General features: G+C 35.3%; 1 pseudogene; it reads right to left on the reverse strand.

Annotated features, from left to right (window-relative positions):
- Positions 1 to 16,380: 16,380 nt before the first annotated feature.
- Positions 16,381 to 22,399, reverse strand: part of LOC149254803 (chaperonin 60 subunit beta 2, chloroplastic-like) — a 77,740-nt pseudogene continuing 71,721 nt past the window's right edge.

Below are 22,399 nucleotides of genomic sequence, written 5' to 3' on the forward strand. Positions count from 1 at the left end.
AGCTAAATCCACTACTAATATTATAAACCCAATGTGTGATAAAATCTAAAGAAATTATTATAAACCCAACGTGTGATAAAAGATAAATCCACTACCAATCTCTAAATGGAAATGGGAAATAATTTCTTTAGATTTAAAACCCGAAGGGATTATGAAACCAAGGGAATAATATTAAACCCAAGGGACTAACATTATAAACGCAACATTGGTAAACCCTAATATAAATATTAAAAACACTAAAATAAACATGGTTTATTTTCATGGTGAGACAATCCTTGTCGCAATGCAACATTAAACCATCGTTGGCTATGATTGACAATGATTGATATAATAAACCTAAGGAAATAATAAACCCAAGGGGTTAACGCTAAAAACCCAAAGGATTATGAACACAATGGAATAATACTAAACCCAAGGGACTAATATTATAAACCCAATGTATAAAAACCCTAAGATAAATATTAAAAATACTAAAATAAACAGGTTTGAGCACGGTTGATTTTCATATTGAAACAATCTTTGTTACAATATGTTTTTAAGTATTTTTGGCGGAAGGCATTTTTATTTCGACCGAGGTCACTACTACATAAAGGGGGGTTTTAAGACAATATTTGAGACAATTTTTGGGTAAATTGTCTTAACTTGAGAAAAAAAAAACTTGTGTATTGTCTAAATATTGCCTTTAAGCGGGTAAATTTGTGTATTGTCTTAAATATTGTCTTTAAGCGGGTGTCTCAAAAATTATTGTCTTAAAGATTATTGTCTTAAAAAATATTGTCTTAAAGATTATTGTCTTAAAAAATTGTCTCTATAAAGACAATATATAACACAAGCATTATTGTCTCTTAGGAGACAATTTCATTTTTGTCTCTCTTGAGACAATTTCATTTTTGTCTCTCTAGAGACAACACTTGGATTAGAGACAATATGTCTTTAATACTAGCTATTGTCTCTCTAGAGACAATAATTTTTTTATTTAAAGATCACTTTTGTCTCTCTAGAGACAATATAAAACAATGAATCCAGAAATATCTCACCATTGAAATAAATCAATATAAAAAACATTTAATTAAAAATAAACTACAAAATCGTTGATTAATTCATGTTAGCGCACAGTGGAATCGAACCACCAACCTCCTTCTTGTAAGGCAGGTGCTCTTCCATTGAGCTAGCACACTTTAAAGAATTACATGAAGAGTTATGGCAATCCTGAAAACTACATTTATAGCCATTGATTAACACAACAACGAAAAAAAAAATAAAAAAAATAAAAAAATAAATAAGTAAATAAATAAAATTGACACATGATCTATAATCTATAAAATTGACACATGATCTATAAAATCTTTACAAATAGGTCCCGAGAAAGGTGCATGGGTTTTTGGTGTTTGGGTGTTGCAAGCCCATGCTTCCTTAAAACGAGATGCTTGATGTGATGCTGCAAGAAATTCAGCAGCCACGCATACAAGCAATAGAAAATTTTTATTATAATTCTACCCAAACAATGGAGATGCCGACAAAGAGAGGCCAGATCTTTATATGTCGAGGAGAATTGCTACTTGATACTCACCGAGAAGGTCTCACCCAAAATGTCATCTCTTCAGTATGTAGTCAGGAGGATTGTAAGGTCCCTTAAAACAATAGAGCTACCAAAAATAAATTCTACAATTTCTTTTATTTGTAGATAGAGAGGACATTTGCTAAAAATAAATGCTACAATTTCTTTTATTTGCAAACAGCGAGGGAATTTGCTACTCATCCAACAAGCCATCCCAAATGTCAGATCTTTTCAGTATCAGTAGTGAGCAGGCTTGTAAGGTCCCTCAACAAGCACATTGATATACTCTGCCTGATCAGGAGAAAGCTTTGTTAGCTTGGCACCCAACTTGGGCAAGTGCAAAGCAGCCACCTTCTCATCTAGATGCTTAGGCAGCACATAGACCTTCTTCTCATACTTCCCTGATTTCTTCTCATTCCAGAGCTCTAACTGAGCAATGACCTGTAGCAAAAAGTAGAGATTATGCACCATTTATGGAACATCCACCTATGTAGAAATGGATCATACACAACAATATAATCAAGGGCTTGATATGCCTGAGCAATATAGTATGTACAAGCAATGGTTGTAGGGCATTAAAAATATTTACCTGGAATGTAAAGGAGCAAGACATGACAAACTTGGGTGGCTAGTTGCACAACCCAAGTTCATCAGACGTTCCTCTGCAAGAACAATGATGCCACTGTTGGTGTCATGGAACACCCACCTATCAGTCTGAGGCTTGATGGTAATCTTCTTAACACTAGGGAAAGTTTCAAGGCCTTGCATATCAATATCATTGTCAAAGTGATCGATGTTACAAACAATGAAATTGTTCTTCATCTTCCTCATGTGATCTACCATGATGATGTCCTTGTTGCTAGCGGTTGTCACAAAGATATCAGCAGTGCTAACTACATCCTAAAGGGTGAGAACAGGAAGGCCTTCCATAAGCGCTTGCAGGGCACATATAGGATCAATCTTTGTAACAATGACCCTAGCTCCAACGACTTTCAAGGCTACAACACAACCCTTGCCAACAGCTCCAAACCCATAAACAACAACAACCTTACCAACGATCATGACATCTGTGGCTCTCATAAGACTGTCTAGGAGAGAGTGCCTACATCCATACAAGTTTTCAAATTGAAAAAGAAGAAAGAGAATCAGAATCAACACAAATTGCATCTCAAATAGAAAAATTTTGAAGAAAAAAAAAGATATGAGAAATCTGGCCCTAGATCTATAATTCACAATAATTCAAAACTTCAATACAAGTCCAATCATCTTATAAAACCTTCGCTAATATTAACCCATCATAACCTGATAATTGAATATATGTAAACTTGGTCCTTGATTTTATGAAGATGCTTCTACACCCACCATGAACTCATATTGATTTAGCACCTTGAATTTTTTTTTTTTTTTTAATGTAGTGGAAACTAGTGAATCCTAAAATGTAATGCAATGCAAGCTAACTATACCAAAAGCATCATGATGTGATCTCAATGACACCGAAGAATCAAGGCAACTAACAAGAGCAGTGCAACTCATAACATCATGAATGAGACCAAAATGCCCCCAAGGCCATATCAGATCCAACATCAGGAAGCTGGTATCACATGATTAAGATTAGCATTAAGATTAAGATACTTCCTAATTCTCTAAACAGATATAAGATAATACTGTCGAAACTGATAAATAGCAGTCTGAAATTTACCATATTATACTATAAATTTGTATAATAGTTTGATGATGAGATCCTAACTACTTTAAAACAACCACAAAACTCATTGCTAGAACCAAAAACACAACAAATAATCAAGATTCCACATCTCAAACACCATGAAAAGATCTAAACAACAACAAACCCACCATAAAAGTGTGAGTTCAAAAGAAATGAGAACAAATTTCAAATCCAAACCACAACACCTAGACAAGATCCTACTTCAAAGCACTGTGACCAGATCTCAAAAATCATGCATGTACTTGAAAACGTCTATTAAAAAACAACAAGCAACAAAGAAATGAGGCACGAATGCAAATCCAAATCCAAATCACAACATATAAGAAAGATCCCATTTCAAAAACTCTAGAAGAGATCTCAACATCCAGACCATGCCCACCTGAAAACATCTATGGAAAAACAACAGAATGTTTATGAAAAAGCACAGAGAGCATGGCTATGACATTAATTGGTGAAATTGGACACTGCTATGACATGCATGACCCACTCCACCATATGTTGCATGAGTTTTAATGTAACGGGGCTAGGTACAGGGAATGGGGATTTCTGGCAAATAGCAATGGATCATACACAACAATATAATCAAGGGATTGGTATGCTTGAGCAATCTAGTATGTACAAGCAATGGTTACAGGGCATTAGAAATATTTACCTGGTTTGTAAAGGAGCAAGACATGAAAAAACTTGGGTGGCTAGTTGCACAACCCAAGTTCATCAGATGTCCCTCTACAAGAACAATGGTGCCACTATTGCTGTCAGGGAACACCCACCTATCAGTTTGAGTCTTGATGGTAATCTTCTTAACGCTAGGGAAAGTTTCAAGGCCTAGAATTTGTAAATAAAGGGGTACTTGCAAGAGTTGATTTCAATAGAGGAGGGTTTCTACTAATGGCCATACAAGAAAACAAGTTAGAAAGATTTTAATATATACATGAAAAATAGAAATCAATTCTGCCAGATATCAGAGAATATATAAAACCATAAATGCAGGTTTTGCAAACTTAGTTTTCCTTAGAGAGATTATAGAAACTTCAAATTTAAAAATAAAATGTCTAAATAACTATTCTAATTTGAAACCTCACCAAACCTCTCTGGTAGTGAAACGACAACATGTTTGACCTACAAAATCAAGAGCATATAAATTCTATTAAATTCTATTATGCACACTTCTGACTTTGATTATTAAGTTTCATCATTTTCTCCCTACTAAAAGAAGTTCTCCCAACATATGTTGATGGTACATTCTTTCCAACAAAGGGAGTAGATGTTATTGATGGCTACTAGTTGCCCAAAGGGGTTTGGACCCATTGGTGAGGAATGGTGAGATTTTCAATAATGACCAATGTTCAATTCCCATGAGAGAATTTGGCCCTTGAGATTGCCATGGGAGCACCCAAAGTTAGTGGTCAAACGTGTGAAGCTTGCACTGCACTAACCCTATAAGCAAATCAAAGCCAACACTCTTGTCATCCTTAAGACTAGACACTAACCATTTTGGCTACAACCAAAATTTCAACCCTAAGAGTTAGCTCAATTGAACCATCTGCCCAAGGCATGTTGCTAATGAGGAGACTATAGGTCACAAGTTCAAATCCAATAAGAGTCCCTCGGGATTACCAACCACCATTATGGCTGGTAGTTCAGATGCCCTCCACCCAGATACTCCAAGGAAGAAGAGAAGAGATTCGACAAGTTTTTCCTTGGAACTGATACTAGTTTTCTAAAAAAGAAAACAATGAACAATTCTTAACAAAAAAAAATTGTATTCTCAACAGAATATGACCTTCTATCAATTCAAAAAACATGGATACAGACCTTACATAACACAAAATCCAACTAATACACATTTTTGTTTTTTAATGCTTTTCCTCTTTTAATTTAACAATAAGATTGAACAACCTTTAGAATGCATTTCTTCTTATTATCTTCGGTATGAAGGGCCAAACTAATCAATTAAAAAGTGCATTATTATAAATCATTTGAGATAAACAACATACTTTTCGAAACTTGAATAGTCAAGAAAAAAAGCATTACTTCAGGACACATATGTACCCACTTGAAATTGTAAAGGTATTTCACTACAATAATTTACCAATTTGAAAATGGTCTAATTAGACATTTCACTACACCAATTTGAAAATGGTCCAATTAGGACATAAGAAAACACATTTGTATACATACAAATCAAACAGAACAGTGAAATTACCTTTGTACAGTTTAGAAAGTATGTACATGACAACAACAGCCTCCATGATGTTCCTCTTACTCTTCCCAAAATTATCTTCCTCCTCTCTTCCATCCTTTATATTAATAAATGTGTATGCTCCATACATTTCCAATGTGAGATAGCCATAGCCATATAGCTTCATTTCCACATTGGGACCACTCTCAATATGGTTGTCATAAAACTCCCCATTTGGGAAAAGACTTATCAATGGATGCATGCGATATTGTACATTTAGAAGATGAACTGGGTGTCCAAGCCTCTCCAATATTTCAAAGAGACTTCTTCCATATTTCATTTTCTCCGCAAGCTGATGAACCAATCATTGCATGGAATTAATAAATTTATAAGAACTTTTAGGAAAATGAAATTGGGAAGAGACTTTTGAAAAGGCCACTGTAAACAAACCTTACTGATTACTGTTGTCGGTAGCTACTTTGGATCTCCTATCAGAAATGCATGTGTTACACCTTCAATCTGTAGTGCAATTGTAGATTTGGCCTCTTTGAGCTGGGCCACCTCATCAATAATAAAATGGTGTTGCCAAGTTCATGCAGCTCTTTCCAGACGATGATACAGTTGAAAAGACCACTTTAGCACCTGACAAACACATTTTTAAAATGTTTTTCCTAGGGATTGTTCTTGCACAGCATAGTTCCTTCCTTAGGAGATGGATACATTCACTTCTCGACCAACAAAGGTCTTCTTTTATGAACTTATATTGTTAAACACACTCTCTCTAAATATCTCTGTGCACTTTGTTGCCTCTTCACAAATTTCTCCATCACCGGAAAAACATGCTCTAAGAATTTTCTCCTTACATGCATTTTTCTGAATTAGATTTACAAAACACTCAACAACTTCAATTAGATAATCCAAATCCCGTTTCTCCAAGATTGGTCCTGGATAATCATTCAATAAAATCCCCGCACACTCAAAAAATTCTGTAGCTAAGTTTCCAAGCCTTTTTCTGACAAATTGTAGAAAGTTAACTGATTGCATCTTTTGTGTTGTTTCTTGAAAAACCTCATATTGTGAAACTGTCGATTCAAGAAAATCAAGAAAATATGCCACTCTCTGCCTCCATCCTGTCATTGACACACAACATTTTAACAAGTGTTCCTCTCGATATGGAAGGAAAATATTTTCCAGAGGACCTTCAACATCCAAGTGCTCCTCATTTCCAACTAGTAGAAGGTCACTCAAGGCCAAAACACAGGGAAAGTTGCATATATCGAGGCACTGATCAAATGGAATTGTAACTAATTTCAAGAATCTCAGTGCAATTTCTAATATTGCAGCAATTTTTGGTGCACACACTAGTACTTTGAACCTTTGACGAAGTAATACAGAAAGAAGTGCAACCAACATCGAGCTCTTCCCTATCCCAAGGGGGCCGTGGATTAGATTTATACAGGGACACCTTTTCTTCGTAGCAGCATTAACTACACTAAATATAGCAAAATCTTGAGAATCATTCAACATGTGGGACTCATAATGTTTGTTTCTCAATATATCTATATCATCTTCATTTTCTTTGACACTGTCTTCATTATAGTCCTGTAAAACGTAGTCAGGTTAGGGCTCATTTTCTGGCTTGTCCACTCAACCAGTTAGATTACAGTTCACTCAAAAACAATGACAAAAATAGATATTTCAAATCCTATAGAGGCCTAAAATAGTACAAGTGCACACCTTTGTATTATAGTATACTTCCTTCCCAAGCATAGCCAAATTGATTGTTTCATTGCCCAACTTAGGATGCAAAGCATTCCAAATTCGCAAATTTGTTGCCATGTTACCAAGATAAATACCAAAACATTCATTTCTCATATTGCTTTTTTTGGCGCAAAAAGGATGCATATCTGGAACACATATTTTCACCTTGAGAAGATTGCTATCTTCATATTCACCACACTCTGTCCTACTTACTAAAGCCAACATGGAGTCATGAAGATCTTCCACACGTTGAGGTACTCTTGTTGAGAGTATAAGAATATCATTTGGTTTGGGCGTAAAGTTTTGTCCTCCCTTCCTCTCTCGGATGTCATATTCTCTGTCAATAAGCATCTTGTATACCTCCATTGCACCATGTGATGGCCGTATTTTTTCGGGAAATTCTACAGCTGCATATGGAGCTTCAGAGATGGATTCAAGGGTATTGTGGAGTTCTTCCCTTGTTTCTTCTATTAGATGTGAAATAAAAGAGGCAACGTACTTTGCTATGGATTTAAACTTCTCAGGGATACATTAGACTTGAAAAAGTCATCAAAAGCCTTTGTTTGAAAATTGTAGATTTCTATCATAAACTTTGCAAAGTACTTTGATCACTAGGACTGACTCTATGCAACACATTTAACCTGAAAAAAATCATCAAAAGCCTTTGTTTGAAAATTGTAGATTTGTATCATAAATTTTGCAAAATGGGAGTACTTTGACCACTAGGATTGACTCTAGGCAGCAAACTTTAGAAAATCTGTGGAATATTAACGACAACTATTCTGCAAAATTAAAGTACCTCAAACCCACCAACAGCAGCAGGAGGTGCTCAAAGTTGGAAAAATTAAAGTACTGCAAACCCACCAACAACAACAGGAGGTGCTCAAAGTCTGCCTCCATCCTATCATTGGCACACAACATTTTAATAGGCGTTCCTCTCAATATGGAAGGAAAATATTTTCCAAAGGACCTTCAACATCCAAGCGCTCCTCATTTCCAACTAGTAGAAGGTCACTCAAGGTCAAAACACAGGGAAAGTTGCATATATCGGGGCACTGATCAGATGGACTTGTAACTAATTTCAAGAATCTCAGCGCAATTTCTGATATTGCAACATTTGTTGGTGCACACACTAGTACTTTGTACCTCTGGTGAAGTAAGACAGAAAGAAGTGAAACCAGCATTGAGGTCTTCCCTGTCCCAGGGGGGCCCTGGATCAGATTTATACAGGGACGCCTTTTCTTCTTAGTAGCATTAACTGCACTAAATATAGCAGAAGCTTGAGAATCATTCAACATGTGGGACTCATAATGTTTGTTTCTCAATATATCTATATCATCTTCATTTTCTTTGACATTGTCTTCATTATAGTCCTGTAAAACGTAGTTAGGTTAGGGCTCATTTTCTGGCTTGTCCACTCAACCAGTTAGATTACAGTTCACTCAAAAACAATGACAAAAATAGATATTTCAAATCCTATAGAGGCCTAAAACAGTACAAGTGCACACCTTTGTATTATAGTATACTGCCTTCCCAAGCATAGCCAAATTGATTATTTCATTGCCCAACTCAGGATGCAAAGCATTCCAGATTCGCAAATTTGTTGCCATGTTACCAAGATAAATACCAAAACATTCATTTCTCATATTGCTATTTTTGGTGCAAAAAGGATGCATATCTGGAACACATATTTTCACCTCGAGAATACTGCTATCTTCATATTCACCACACTCTGTCCTACTTACTAAAGCCAACATGGAGTCATGAAGATCTTCCACACATTGAGGTACTCTTGTCAAGAGTATAAGAATATCATTTGGTTTGGGCATAAAGTTTTGTCCTCCCTTCCTCTCTCGGGTGTCATATTCTCAAGTGGGATTTATTTTGATTAATGAAAAATATTCGACTTACAAAAAAAGTAACACACTATACTCACACACAATGCAATAAGCAAGCCCCCATCGATGTTATGCACTACTTTAAATGGGTTTAGTAGCCTTGGATGGCTCTAACAATCATAGTTGAATGTATATGATGTTAACTAATTTAACCAACAAAACATGCCTTCGACAATGGTAACTAGACTTACACTCCATTTACTACATTAAACAATCAAGTGAGGCTTTAATAATTGTAACCAAACATACAAGTCGTTGATCAAGTTAACCAACCTAACACACCTTTAATAGTGATAACCAAAATGTACATGTTACTAATCAAGTGACCATTGTGTCATGCCTCTAACATGTGCAATTGAACATAAATGTTGTTGATGGGGTTGACCTATCTAACATATCTCCCACAATTGTAGTCAAACATGCATGTTGATTTGGTTAATCTCCTAGATAATGTTAATAAAAAATACATGTTAATATCCAACCTAACATGTCACTAATAGTGACAATGGAATGTGCATGTCAATGACTAAGCTAATTGACCTTATATGTTGTTCACTGAGATGATTAACACATAACTCACTAAGCTGACCAAGTTGACAAACCATTGGTTTTGTCATTGAACTGACATGCCTTTAATAGACACAACTAAATGTACATGATGTTAAACCAGTAAACCATCATGACATGCCTTTAACAGTAGTAACAAAGTGTGCAAGTTCTGGATTGGGAAAACCAAACTAATATACCTATGATAATCATAATTGACCATACATGTTTGTTGTGATCAACCCTTCAATTTTTCCCTTGCTTCTATACAAAATTAAGCGTGCCATGCAACTCTCAAAGTAACTTTGATACATATACAAATTAAGTTTGTATTTACTTGTTTGATTTGTGTTAAAGTGTTTCCTCTTTAAAGGTACTAACAAGTAAAAGCAGAAAGCAACTGAAGCCAGCAAAGTTAACTAGGAGGTGGTTTGGCTAGCCCAGCTTGGATGGAGATCTCATACAAAGATCGAGTTGGAGCTTGTTCCTAGGGATTCAATAGTTCCTGCAACCACAATAAATTATCCTTAATGGTAGGGTCCCAATCCACCACCTGAAACAGAACCCAAATGCTTCTCCTTCTAACCCCATGAGTGCTTGATTCCAGATTATTCTTGGGTGTTTGGTTAGCCATTGCAAAAGTGGTGCCGACAATGTAAAGGTAAGACTACAAACAGAGTGTGTGAGTGTGTGTATTGTCAATTGGGCCTAGCCCAGGCAGTTGAGAGGAGTGTTAATTTTGGAGATCAACCGTGTCAAAGTCAGAGTAACTCATTTCAGCCTAAAAGTCAACATTACAAGTCAAATGATTTATTTTCATTTGGGCTTAATGTTAAATCAGTCCAGAGCTCAGGCATGGTTTTCAAAGCTGTATCCCTAAAATAATAACATTTTCTTTTGAACATTCAAATCTTTGGCATATAAGAAGTATTCCAGATATTATGGGCTTCAAAGTCAAACCTTCAGAAAGAAGGATGTTGAAATTTAAGAATGAGGTGACCCTCTAGAGCCTCAGAGCCTGTGTGTAATGTAAATAGTTTTAGCTATAAGGTTACAATAATATAATTATTTTATACGAAAAACAAAAAGATTAAAAATAAAATAATATCCAAAAAAGAAACATAGTTCATGAGCTTCGCTTAGCCATGACTTCTTTCTTGGAAAAAAGGTTCATGAGCTTGAGCTAAGCTTAGAAATGACTTCTTTCTTGGAAACAAGGTTCATGAGCTCCTTCTCTTCCTTCACATCATCATCATCATTGTTCCTAGAGATGAAATTTTGGACATAATCGATGCCAAAGAATCCCACCAAATATATGAATGAAGCGAGCTGAATGAAAATGGCCACTAAATCCTCAAATCTAAGCACATGAGAGGGTGTTGAAATGATGATCTTCCCTCTCCATATACTCAATAGAAAATATGTGGCAGAAAAAAAAGGGAAGAAAATGAACACCTTGTTGATTAGTCCCACAGGAAGTAGCAAAAGCATCAGATGCCAATGCCTTTAAATTCTTATAACTATTGTCTCCCTGGGCTATTGAGAATAATTTGAATTATCATTATGTTCATGTTGGCCTCCTTGTGTTCGATTTTTCTTCACTCGAAATACGTTTATGTTAAGTTGAAATTGCATATATAAAAGTGATGCCTCCTCCATTTCCAGGAGAGGAGTTCGGTGAGAAAGAAGCAACTGAGGAACTCGTGGGTCATCTAAGCTAAAAATAGTCCAAGGTATGAAATAGTCCAAGAATAATTTAGTGAAGCAAGGAACTTGGTGAAATAAAAAGATCAAAGAGCTCGTGGAAGGAAAGATAAGTTCAGTTCTATGGATTTGAGGTAGCAATGATTCAGCCTGAATTTTTTGTAGAATAAAGTTTGTGGTCTTGTCCAAATTATGTGGTTTGTCTTTGTACAAGAAGGATGAATCTTTCTGTGTAAAGAAGGATGAATATTCTGAAGTATATCCTCTATGAAAAGAGCCTTAATATGTGATATTTCTTTTATGGAAGTCAATGAAACTCTGTAGTATATCTCTATGGAACCTGGTGAAAATACAGGGCTCGAATCTAAGGCATATATTTGTGACAGTGGAGCAAAGTTCTGAAGCATATATTTGTGATAGAGGAGAGAAGTTATGAAGCATATATTTGTGATAGAGGAATGAATATCTAAGGTATATTCTCTGTGGTTAAGGTGTGGGGTGACTGCAATTTAGGCTCTCCTCGTCAGTCATCCATAATTGTGCATAAATCCAATGAGGGCTTGAATTACTCTTACAAACGATTGATCTAGTCTTTAATGAAGGGCCACTTTTCTCCACTGAGAAGAGAAGGTTGAGGTGTAACCCTCCATGTTGTAATCATTGTTCATTTAATGGATATTGTTCTTATTCCATTTCTTGTTCATGGTTACATGTTATATTTGTCTATTTCATAATTGTTGTGAGGGTTCTTTGGAAGGGCCCTCCTATTAATTTCTACATTTGAAAAGACCTATGTGGTTGGCTAGAGCATATTGTTAATAGCCTAGCCATGCCTCTTCATCACATTTGAACCCTCTTCTTCATTGGTCTTGACTTCACAACCCAATTGGATAAGCATTGGTCTCGATAAATTCCAACATCCATCTTATTCTTAAGAGAATATCAAAAACAATATTTTCTAGGGATTCCCCCCTTGTGCTAGAAAAGCATTGGCCTAAAGTAAGTGGAAGAGTTGCCAAGGAGACAATGGAAAACCTTCCTAAGTACCCCTAGGATTCAACTTTGTTAAAATACTTTCTAACATTTGAAGTCTCGTCGAAAAGCATATTAAAACATACTATTAATTTGACAACATAAACTATCATTATAAATTGCACAAATAAAATTTGAAGTGGAGACCTAACTCAAAGCAACAAAAAGCAGATATCAACTTGGAATATTAAACCAATATCTCAAAATCAAAGCATCATAAATCAAGAACAACTCAAGAGAACCAATCCTCCCAAAATAATTAGTAAAGTAGTATTATTAGCAAGTGGATCTATACTCAAAAGATGTATGCATTATCATTCATTGGCCTCGAAAGGTAACTAATATCCTTTAATGATCAAACCATTCAGTCAACATTCGGCAGAAATCCCCCTTTCCTTTTCAAAATGTATGTCCCCATCTTCCTTTATCTTTGCGGGTGTTCCTTTACGATTAGCGGTATGGGGGTGTTGTTCCTGCGTCCTTATAACTGCTCCACGCGGTATGTAATGGCCTCACAGACTTTCTGAGAATGCGATCACCTGTGGTGAAATATCAATCCAACAGTTGTGAACGGAATTGATCTGTTGTAATTTCTACAACTGCAAACCGGATCCTTCACGAACACAGATCATCCTTAACTAACACACCCAGAATAAGGTAATGTCTTAGTCTGCTGGGGCGCACTGGGTTTCTAGACGTTTCAACCTGCCAAGTGCATATAACCACGTCCAAGAGATGACCTAGGCCAGGGTTTTAGTAGAAATAATCAGCCGTAAATTTCGAGCCTTTAGTTACCGGACCAATTCGATCTCTCTCCACTCGGCTAAGGTTTTAGTAGAAATAGTCTGTCGTAACTTTTGAGCCCTTAGTTACAGGACCAATTTGATTTCTCTCCACTAGTAATTTTACCATGGATTGGTCTTGCGATGATAATTACATGTCTTGAATTGTTCAATTTCTTTTGGAGGATTTGGAGGCCCCTCAATAAACCTTTGAACCCTTGGCTAATGAGGCTTTGAAAATACATTTGCCTCTTTATGAAAAATTTAACTCTAGCTCCCATTTGAATTAATATCTCAATATTTTATTTTATGCCCATGCCCCTCCATGCTTCCTTCAATGTAACTGTTATATGGTTGTTGGGCCCACGTATCTGGATTTAATGTGTCGACTCGGGCATGGTTTTCCCAATACGTTTGTTCCCTTCATGGGAGGCTCCACGATCCTGAATTTACTGGTTTGTTGGCCTTATGATGCATGTGCGAAGATGATTTCCAATATCCCACGTTTGCTTGTTCCTTAAAGTCCATGTGATGGAAACTTAACTGATCCCACGACTGCAAACAATGACCTGAAATGAGAGCATGATATCCGATTACCGTAGAGTGGCTCAACTCCTTAATTCGATGTCGCTGCAACTGTGATCTGAAGGATACTAAATGGCCTTAATTCGATGTCGCGCAACTATGATCTAAAGGGTACCAAATGGAATTAATTAGATGCCTCTGCAACTGTGATATGAAGGATACCAAACGGAAAGGAGAAGCCAAATTTCTTGATTCTATGCCTACGACAACCAAGTCTGACCCTTAGTGATCTATTAATGAGATCAGATTTCCCGAGATAAGGGATAAATCTCTGCTGAAGATTTTGATCTTGAACTTGAATATGAATGGGTATATCTGATACAGCACATCCAATGTAATAGAGCTCTTCAAAATGATAAATTCTAGAACTCGTTGCAAGATACTTCTAAAAAATAATTAAGTGAAAGGTATGAGACCAACTAGGGTAATATCGAGTACCACCGAAGATGGAAAAATGCCAGGTGAGGATATGTCCCACCGAAGTTCCTTTCATGAAACCCTTGAATAATATTGCAAATAATTTGGAGATTTTCAATAAACCCCTCAGGCTAGCACGATGCACAACTCTGATACCACTATAATATACCGAACAACAAAATAATTAACCGATATGGAACATCTAGGTGTTCTAGTTAAAAATAATTGCAATAAAAACACCGAACACAATGGGAAATGCAACCTTTATTTATATTAATAAATGAAGAAAATGATACATTCCCATACAATAAATTTCAATGCCCCTACAATGGAATGCATGACTACTTATCAAAAGATAAGGCAAATGCATTGAAGTACAATCCTTGGGATCAAACTAGAACTAGCCATGCCAAGTTCTCAAGAAAAACACAACAACATAGATAAACCCGAATGATCTAACTGTTTAGCTTCTATCCCCTTTTATGGACTTTATGGACTCTCTAAAGACCCTATTTTATTATTTTCCATCGAAAGGCAAATACCCTAAGTTGATACCATGGGAAAATAACACAATAAATACCATGGACAAATTCCATCCATTATGACCCCGATCAAGAAAAGGAATATTACACAACACCTAGATATCATTACATATCTTTACATGCAGATCACATATTGATAACCTATTTCGTGTAAGATAAGACTAACATGTGATATGAATAGAAAAATCTTGAGAATTGACTCAATAATGTAAATGAACGAAGATGGTGAATGTTCCAAATAAATCATTTTTCTTTGAAGTTGATTGCTTAGCACTCCTAAGTAGAAAAATTGAGCGTTTTGTCTAAAAGAAAACTAGAGAATAACATATTTAGTGTGCCTTATTAACTAGATCATATCTAATTTTGGGTTATAGAAAATTATGATTTTAAATATAAAATAATTAGCATAATTTTTTAAATAATTTGGTGAGTGGATAGTGCAGTTTCAGAGAAAATGCTTAAAATATACATTTGGTGATAAAGAACCCCATAAGATTTTCTCTGGCAAGGTTCATTGGTTTCTAGGACACGTTCATGACAATCTGTCTACATCCTTAGTTAAACTTATTTGTTAGCATGAAACAAAAGGACCAGAAAACGGACGTAGAAATTCCTAATCCAATTCTTTTGACTCACCTGTGTGAATGGAAATTAGTATAGGAAGAAATTCATAGTTATTTTTAGTGGTGATTTTAGCGGATTGAAACATACTTTGTGATTTCATGTATATTCTAGTATAGGAAGAAATTAGTATAGGAAATTTGTGATTTCATGTGAATGGAAATTAGTATAGGAAGAAATTCATAGTTATTTTTAGTGGTGATTTGTGATTTCATGTGAATGGAAATTAGTATAGGAAGAAATTCATAGTTATTTTTAGTGGTGATTTTAGCGGATTGAAACATACTTTGTGATTTCATGTATATTCTAAATTTTAAACTAAATGGAGTGTTGCTTCTGTAAACCTGAATTCCCCCATATGTATGCATGAATCTTTAATTGCGTGTGCTTCCCATTGTTAGCTATGTGCTCTGTTTGAGTTCAGTTTTGGCGGCCTTGTTGGTTGTTGTTATTGGTGGAATGGAGCATATTATTACAGGGCTGCATTAGCTTCAGTAATTTTAATCTTAAGTCGAAAATGATTTTATCTCCTATTTGTCTCGCCCAACTTGATAGCCCTGCAACCAGCTTTTTCATATTTTATTCCAAGTGAAGTGGATGTAAGAATTTTCTATTTGATCTCTTTGGTGTCATCCCTTTGTAGTTGTATTTGAACAATTATACTTAATTGTTAATTGGCTTCAACTTCAATGATCATAATTTTTCCTCCACATAAACCCGAGTTCCCACTATGACTTGGAAGGTCTTCACCAACAACTCTTTCCCTAAATTATCTCCTTTTGTAAATATATCCATCTATCAAGAATCCTAAAGTGAAGTCCGTGAATGTAAAATGTAAATGGCCAATTCTCTTCCATACAAGAATCCTTTGTTATTTATATGACAGTAATAGGCATGTTTTGTAATATGAAGTCCTTATTCCATACAAGGATCCTTTGTAATGTTTTGCTTTATTTTGTGAAAATAATAGACATATCACTCATGTCCCATTTCCATTATCAGCATTTCTAAAATCCAGTCATCCAATTATTCTAAAGGTGTCTGTAAATTCCCTGGAGTCTTATTAGTGGGCTCTGCAACATTGTTGCTTAGATTGCTTGTAGTTTTGATAAGTTCCTAATTGGCATTACATTTTGAGTTCATAGTCTGAAGTAAACGTGCTTACCTGTTAAATTTTATATGAAAATCCCATATTGATGCATTCTATTGGGATACCGCTAGACTATTGTCAGAAGATTTATTTGTGTAAATCACATACGTATTCTATTGGGATACTATTGGACTGTTATCGCAAGCTTTTTGAACTTGTGAGTCGAATTTTTATCATTGTTGGGTGTCTTCTCCACTATAAATTTCGTTGTGATATACTTTTTATGTATTCTTGTTATACATGGATTAGAGTGGGAATTTAATCAGTTAGTTCTATATGTTTTAGGAGACATCTTTGCATTTTGAAAAATTTAATGAACTCAAATATATATTTTAAGGGAAACCTAAAATTTCATAAAATCTGAACATATTTAAACTTTTAAAAGAACTATACTCTTTAGTGGATAAACAGATCCACAGGGATTGACACCATCCATTGAGAAAACTTAGTAGCGATATTTATTGTTCGACTTCAACTTAAAAGGAAAATGAAAACTCTCGGAGAAGATGCACATTTTACTTAGCAAATCAAGGTTGAGTGTTGAGATTTTTGCTTTAGGGAAAGAGGTGTTGGTGAAGACCTTCCAAGTCATAGTGGGAATTCAAGTTTATGTGGAGGAAAAATTCTGATCATTGAAGTCGAAGCCAATTAACAATTAATTATAATTGATTATATACAATTATAAAAGGGATGACACCAAAGAGACCAAATAACAAAGTCTTACATCTCCTTCACTTGAAATAAAATATGAAAAAGCTAGTTGTAGGGCTATCAAGTTGGGCGAGTCAAATAGGAGATAAAATTATTTTCTTCTTAAGACTAAAATTAGTGAAGCTAATGCAGCCCTGTAATAATATGTGCCATTCCTCCAATAATAACAGCCAACAGGGACACAAACACTGAACTCAAACAGAGTACATAACTAACAATGGGAGGCTCTCGCAATTAAAAATTCATGCATACATATGGGAGAATTTCAGATTTACAAAAGCAACACTCCATTTAATTTGAACTTTAGAATATATATGAAAGCACAAAGTATGTGTCAATGCACTAAAATCACCACTAAAAATAACTTTGAATTTCTTCCTATACTAATTTCTATTCACACTGGTAGTCAAAAGAATTGGATTAGGAATTTCTGCGTCTGTTTTCTGGTCCTTTTGTTTCATGCTAACAAAGAAGTTTACCTAAGGATGTAGATAGACTATCATGAATGTGTCCTAGAAACTAGTGAACCTTGCCAGAGAAAATCTTATGGGGCTCTTTATCACCAAATGACTATTTTAAGCATTTTCTCTGAAACTGCACTATCCACTCACCAAATTATTTAACAAATTATGCTAATTATTCTATATTTAAAATCATAATTTTCTATAACCCAAAATTAGATATGATCTAGTTAATAAGGCACACTCAATATGTTATTCTCTAGTTTTCTTTTAGACAAAACGTTGATTATCGTCCAAACACTTTTGAATATAAAGAACAAGAGACCTGTAATAGGTGGGAAGAAGAAAGACTACCAACACCTTGCCAACATGCTACACTAAAGAAAATCGATGTTGTAATAACCCCTACAAGGGCATTCCCCTCCAAATGATTTCATAGCAAGGATACACTTCCAAGTTCCAAGTAGCCAAATCAATCAAACCAAGCACTCTCTCATTCTTGGGCAATTGACCCTCTCTCCACCATACTTTGACCATAAATAGGAATGTGAGATCTATTCCAAAGACCAACATTGTGCTTAACTAGGAAAACTAACATGAAACATAATACATCCTCCCGACCACTGTTAATTACTAGAAAATTAGATCCTTATGTTGTTGGACATGATGCTTAGCTTGAAACTGTTGCAAACACCAATCCCACATAGCAACAGTTGAAAGCCTCACTCCAAATAAGTCCAAGCTGCAAGAACTTATTTCCTATACCCCTATGATATAATAACAGCTCCATGCATGAAAAGATTCAATTAACATTCATTATTCACCTTTATTTCATATCACAACATGTTTTTGCAAATATGAATTAGATTCCATAATTGATTATGCATAATGTTATGCATGCATACCTTTGTTGCATTTAAGGCATATTCCACTCTTAAATTCTTTTCCTTCAACTTTGTCTTTGTTTGTGCTCCCACCTATCAACAATTATTTACACTATTATATACCATCCATTCTTACTTTAGACAAATATACATTGAAATGCAGTCACCAACATCCACCAACTAGATTTAGATTGCTATAATGGTAATAACAAGGAATTGTTTCAAATAGCTACCATGAATTCAGCATGCCAAACTTTACATGGATAACAGCAACTCCACCAGAAATCTTGGTAATTCTTTCATTCAAATTTTCTTTTTCGTAGTCTTGTTTTGCAACCTGCAAAGAAAATGAGAATGATATCATTGGTGAAAACATTTTATAAAATAGGTTGATAGGGAAGTTAACTATCAAGCCAAACATATTCTGATATTAAAGCAACCGTAAGTTATTTAAATTTAATGTCTGTAATTATTGTTGTATGTTCCTTCAGAGGTGCATATATTCAAATTATAAACCATGCATCAAAATTGTTTATCTCTACACTCCTGCCTTGACAACTCACAAATAAAATTTGAGATTAATACCATCATCATGAATGATATTAATGAGGAGATCCCTCCCAACAAGGTGATGGCCACTTTACTATATATGGTGGCTATACAGAGAAAACAAGACAATAATTTCAAGCCTCGATTTGCATAAAGAAACCTATTTTTAAGTTATAGAGAAATAACATGCCTCTATCAAGCTTCTAATTTGAGACACTCTTTATTAACCCCTTTTTGAGTGCTCTGATCACCAACTATTGTTGTTGAATCCTTGGTAAGTACCACCTTGGCAACAGTACCTAGAACCTTACTTCCAACTTTATCCAAGGGCAAATCCAACTTCATCCTTGATAACAGTGCCTACACAGAGAAAGAATAAACAAAACAATATCTACATAAGATATTAGAAACCTGTGACTATAGACACGGTGGAGATATTTTATTCTCAATACATCTCACTCAGTGAGAATTTATCCTATTAACATGAAAAGTTGAACTTGTAGAGCAAACCCATTACCAAATAAAGATTGTTTCCACGAAAAATGATATAACACTGCTTATATACACACCAAACTTTGTACTTAATCTCTTAGTGCATGTAAGTCCTTAATGTAGCTAAACTTGAAAAATAACTCCAGTGAATATAGCAATGTCATCCAAATATTGGCTTTTCCACTCTCCGAATCTAGGAGCTTTCAAAGCACCAACATTCAATGCACCACAAAGTTTGTTCACGACAAGAGTAGCCAAGGCTTCTTGTTCAATGTCCTCGGAAATGATCAAGATGGGATACCCGCCATGAATGGCCTCTTCTAATATTATAATCAAGTCTCTTGCAGTTGTGATCTTTTTGTCAACCAATAATAGTTGCAAATTATAAGAAAATGTAAAGATGCAAGTTCATTTACTGATCGCTGAATTTCAAAATGCAAGCGAAAATAAATAGAAATTTAGCAACCCTCTTCACATGCTTAGTAGTGGTCATATTTCTTTCTAATTACTAGATCAGTATTCTAAATCAAATATTGTACAGATTCCAAAAATAATAGAAGGTTCATAAGGCACATAATTTAAAATTCCATACAAAACTAGCACCAACCTATATTGAACCAGAAGGATGTGCCATGAATATATGATAGATGGAGGTAATTGGGAAATAATTCTGCAACTAAGATGAGATTTTATTCTAAAAATGTTACACATGATTTCTATCCATTCTATTTTCATTACAAGGAGCAATAACAAGTAGTAGCACAACAAAAAAAACAAGAATATTTCATTCACATCAATTACCTTGCAATTTTCATACTCTACGGACATCTTCTCACTGTCTGTCACAAAGTACGGAGAAATATATCCACGATCAAATTGCATTCCCTCTACAACATACAGATTGTTTTATGCACTTTTTCCCTCTTCGAGTGTCACAACACCTTTCCTTCCAACTTTACTTGCCTCTGCTATCATGTTTCCTATTTCATAGTTATTACCAACACTTACTGCAACAACATCAGTTAATTCACTATCTTCAACCTGGAGAATAATGCCAATTACAGGGTGTTAAGTTTCAACATGTGTACTCCCTTACAGATAACATTTTTCCCAAATGTTTGAAAAGTAACTCCTAAAAATTCTACCCTGTAGTCTTCAAGAAACTCTAGCTGACAATTTTAAATCAACTATTCCCCTAATGAAAGTGCACCTCAACCATATACTAAAACTGGCTCAAATGTGTGCATTTACCTCCTTTGACAAATTCTTGAGTTCAAAAACAAGATCCTTTAATATCTTGTCAGTTCCCCTTGAATTTGAATAGGATTTTCTCGAGCTGCAACAAACTGAATAGGCTTATGATTCAAATTCTTATCCACAAATCTTTAAAAATACAAGCTAGATTTCTCTGTCGAGTTTTTCCTAGCTAGGTCATACCAATTGATAACACGATCACAATTTCATCTTCAACAAGGCTATTTTTCCACTCAAATACTATCTTGATCCTCGTGAAGCCTTGAAAATTCACAAAATAAATAACTAAACAACAACCACCAAAAGGGCCAATAAAAATGAATAAATACTTAAGCCAGTAATAGGGACAAATAAATTACCTTTACACCTTCAACTATTAAACCTTGCACAAGTACAACAGATGTGGTAGTTCCATCACCTGCTAAATCATTTGTCTTTGCTGCAGCCTGTCTTACCAACTTGGCCCCAATATTTTCAACTGGGTCCTCTAATTCAACCTGTCAGAAGCAAGGTGCAACATTTAAATGCATTAACTAGACTAGAAATGACAATTTAACTTGACTCTTCAACATCTGGCACACAAGTATCTTTTTTCAACTGTTTAAAGTGTCATTCATTACTCTTCTATGGCTACTCCATACACTAGGTACATCCTCAAAAGATAAATATGTTGTCTATGACCTGTGAGAATTTTTCCTTCCAGGTCTAAGACAGTAAGACATTTAGGCAAGGAAAACTAATATAGAACATAAAAAATTTACAACCCACATCTACAATTTACCTCCTTAGCTATTGTCACACCATCATTGACAATCTTTGGAGAACCATACTTTCTCTCTGAAACAACATTTCTACCCTTTGATCCAACAGTGACTTCGACAATATCAACAAGCTTGTTGACACCTGCCTGCAAGACAATTTGAAAATATTTTGAGTAGGTGAAAAACAAAATGCTAGAATATATGTCATACCAAACTATTGGGCGTGGGATCCCCCAAAGGCAAGTTTTGGGGCTTAAAGCCCAAGTTTTGACTAAGTCTGATGTAAAGGCTCCGTGATTTATGGGCGCAGAGCGCGAAGTTGTAATTGAGTCATAGGGTTGTCCGCCCTTACTGTTGTAAAATGTAGTGTCAGCTTGAAAGTTCTACCCATGGTCAGTGGACCATGGGATTGTATAAATAGAGCGAGGCTCTAACTGTAAAGAAATCAACCAGATAGTAGAACATAGAATATCTAATGATGAAGCATTGAGTCTAAGTGGAAAGTCGAGTCTTTGGGTCGTAGAGTAGGAGAAGGCTCTGCAGCTGAGTGCGCAAAGGCCTAGTAGTCCGCAACTGAGTGCGCGGACCCCTGCAACTGAGTGCGCAGGGCGGGTTGAGTCTGTAACTGATTGAAGCATTAATAAAGAGAAGTTTTACAATATTTCTGTGTATCTTTTCCTGTTTTATGCATTGAAGTATATTGGGTATAAATTTCAAGTTTACTGTTTATTTGCTGCGCGAACTTATATGAATGTGCTGAATAAGTGAATATAATATAAGGTA

Source organism: Pinus tabuliformis, chromosome 7 (genome assembly GCF_031772625.1).
Source record: "Pinus tabuliformis cultivar Carrire ecotype Pingquan chromosome 7, CPIR1, whole genome shotgun sequence".
In the NCBI taxonomy this organism is placed as follows: domain Eukaryota; kingdom Viridiplantae; phylum Streptophyta; class Pinopsida; order Pinales; family Pinaceae; genus Pinus; species Pinus tabuliformis.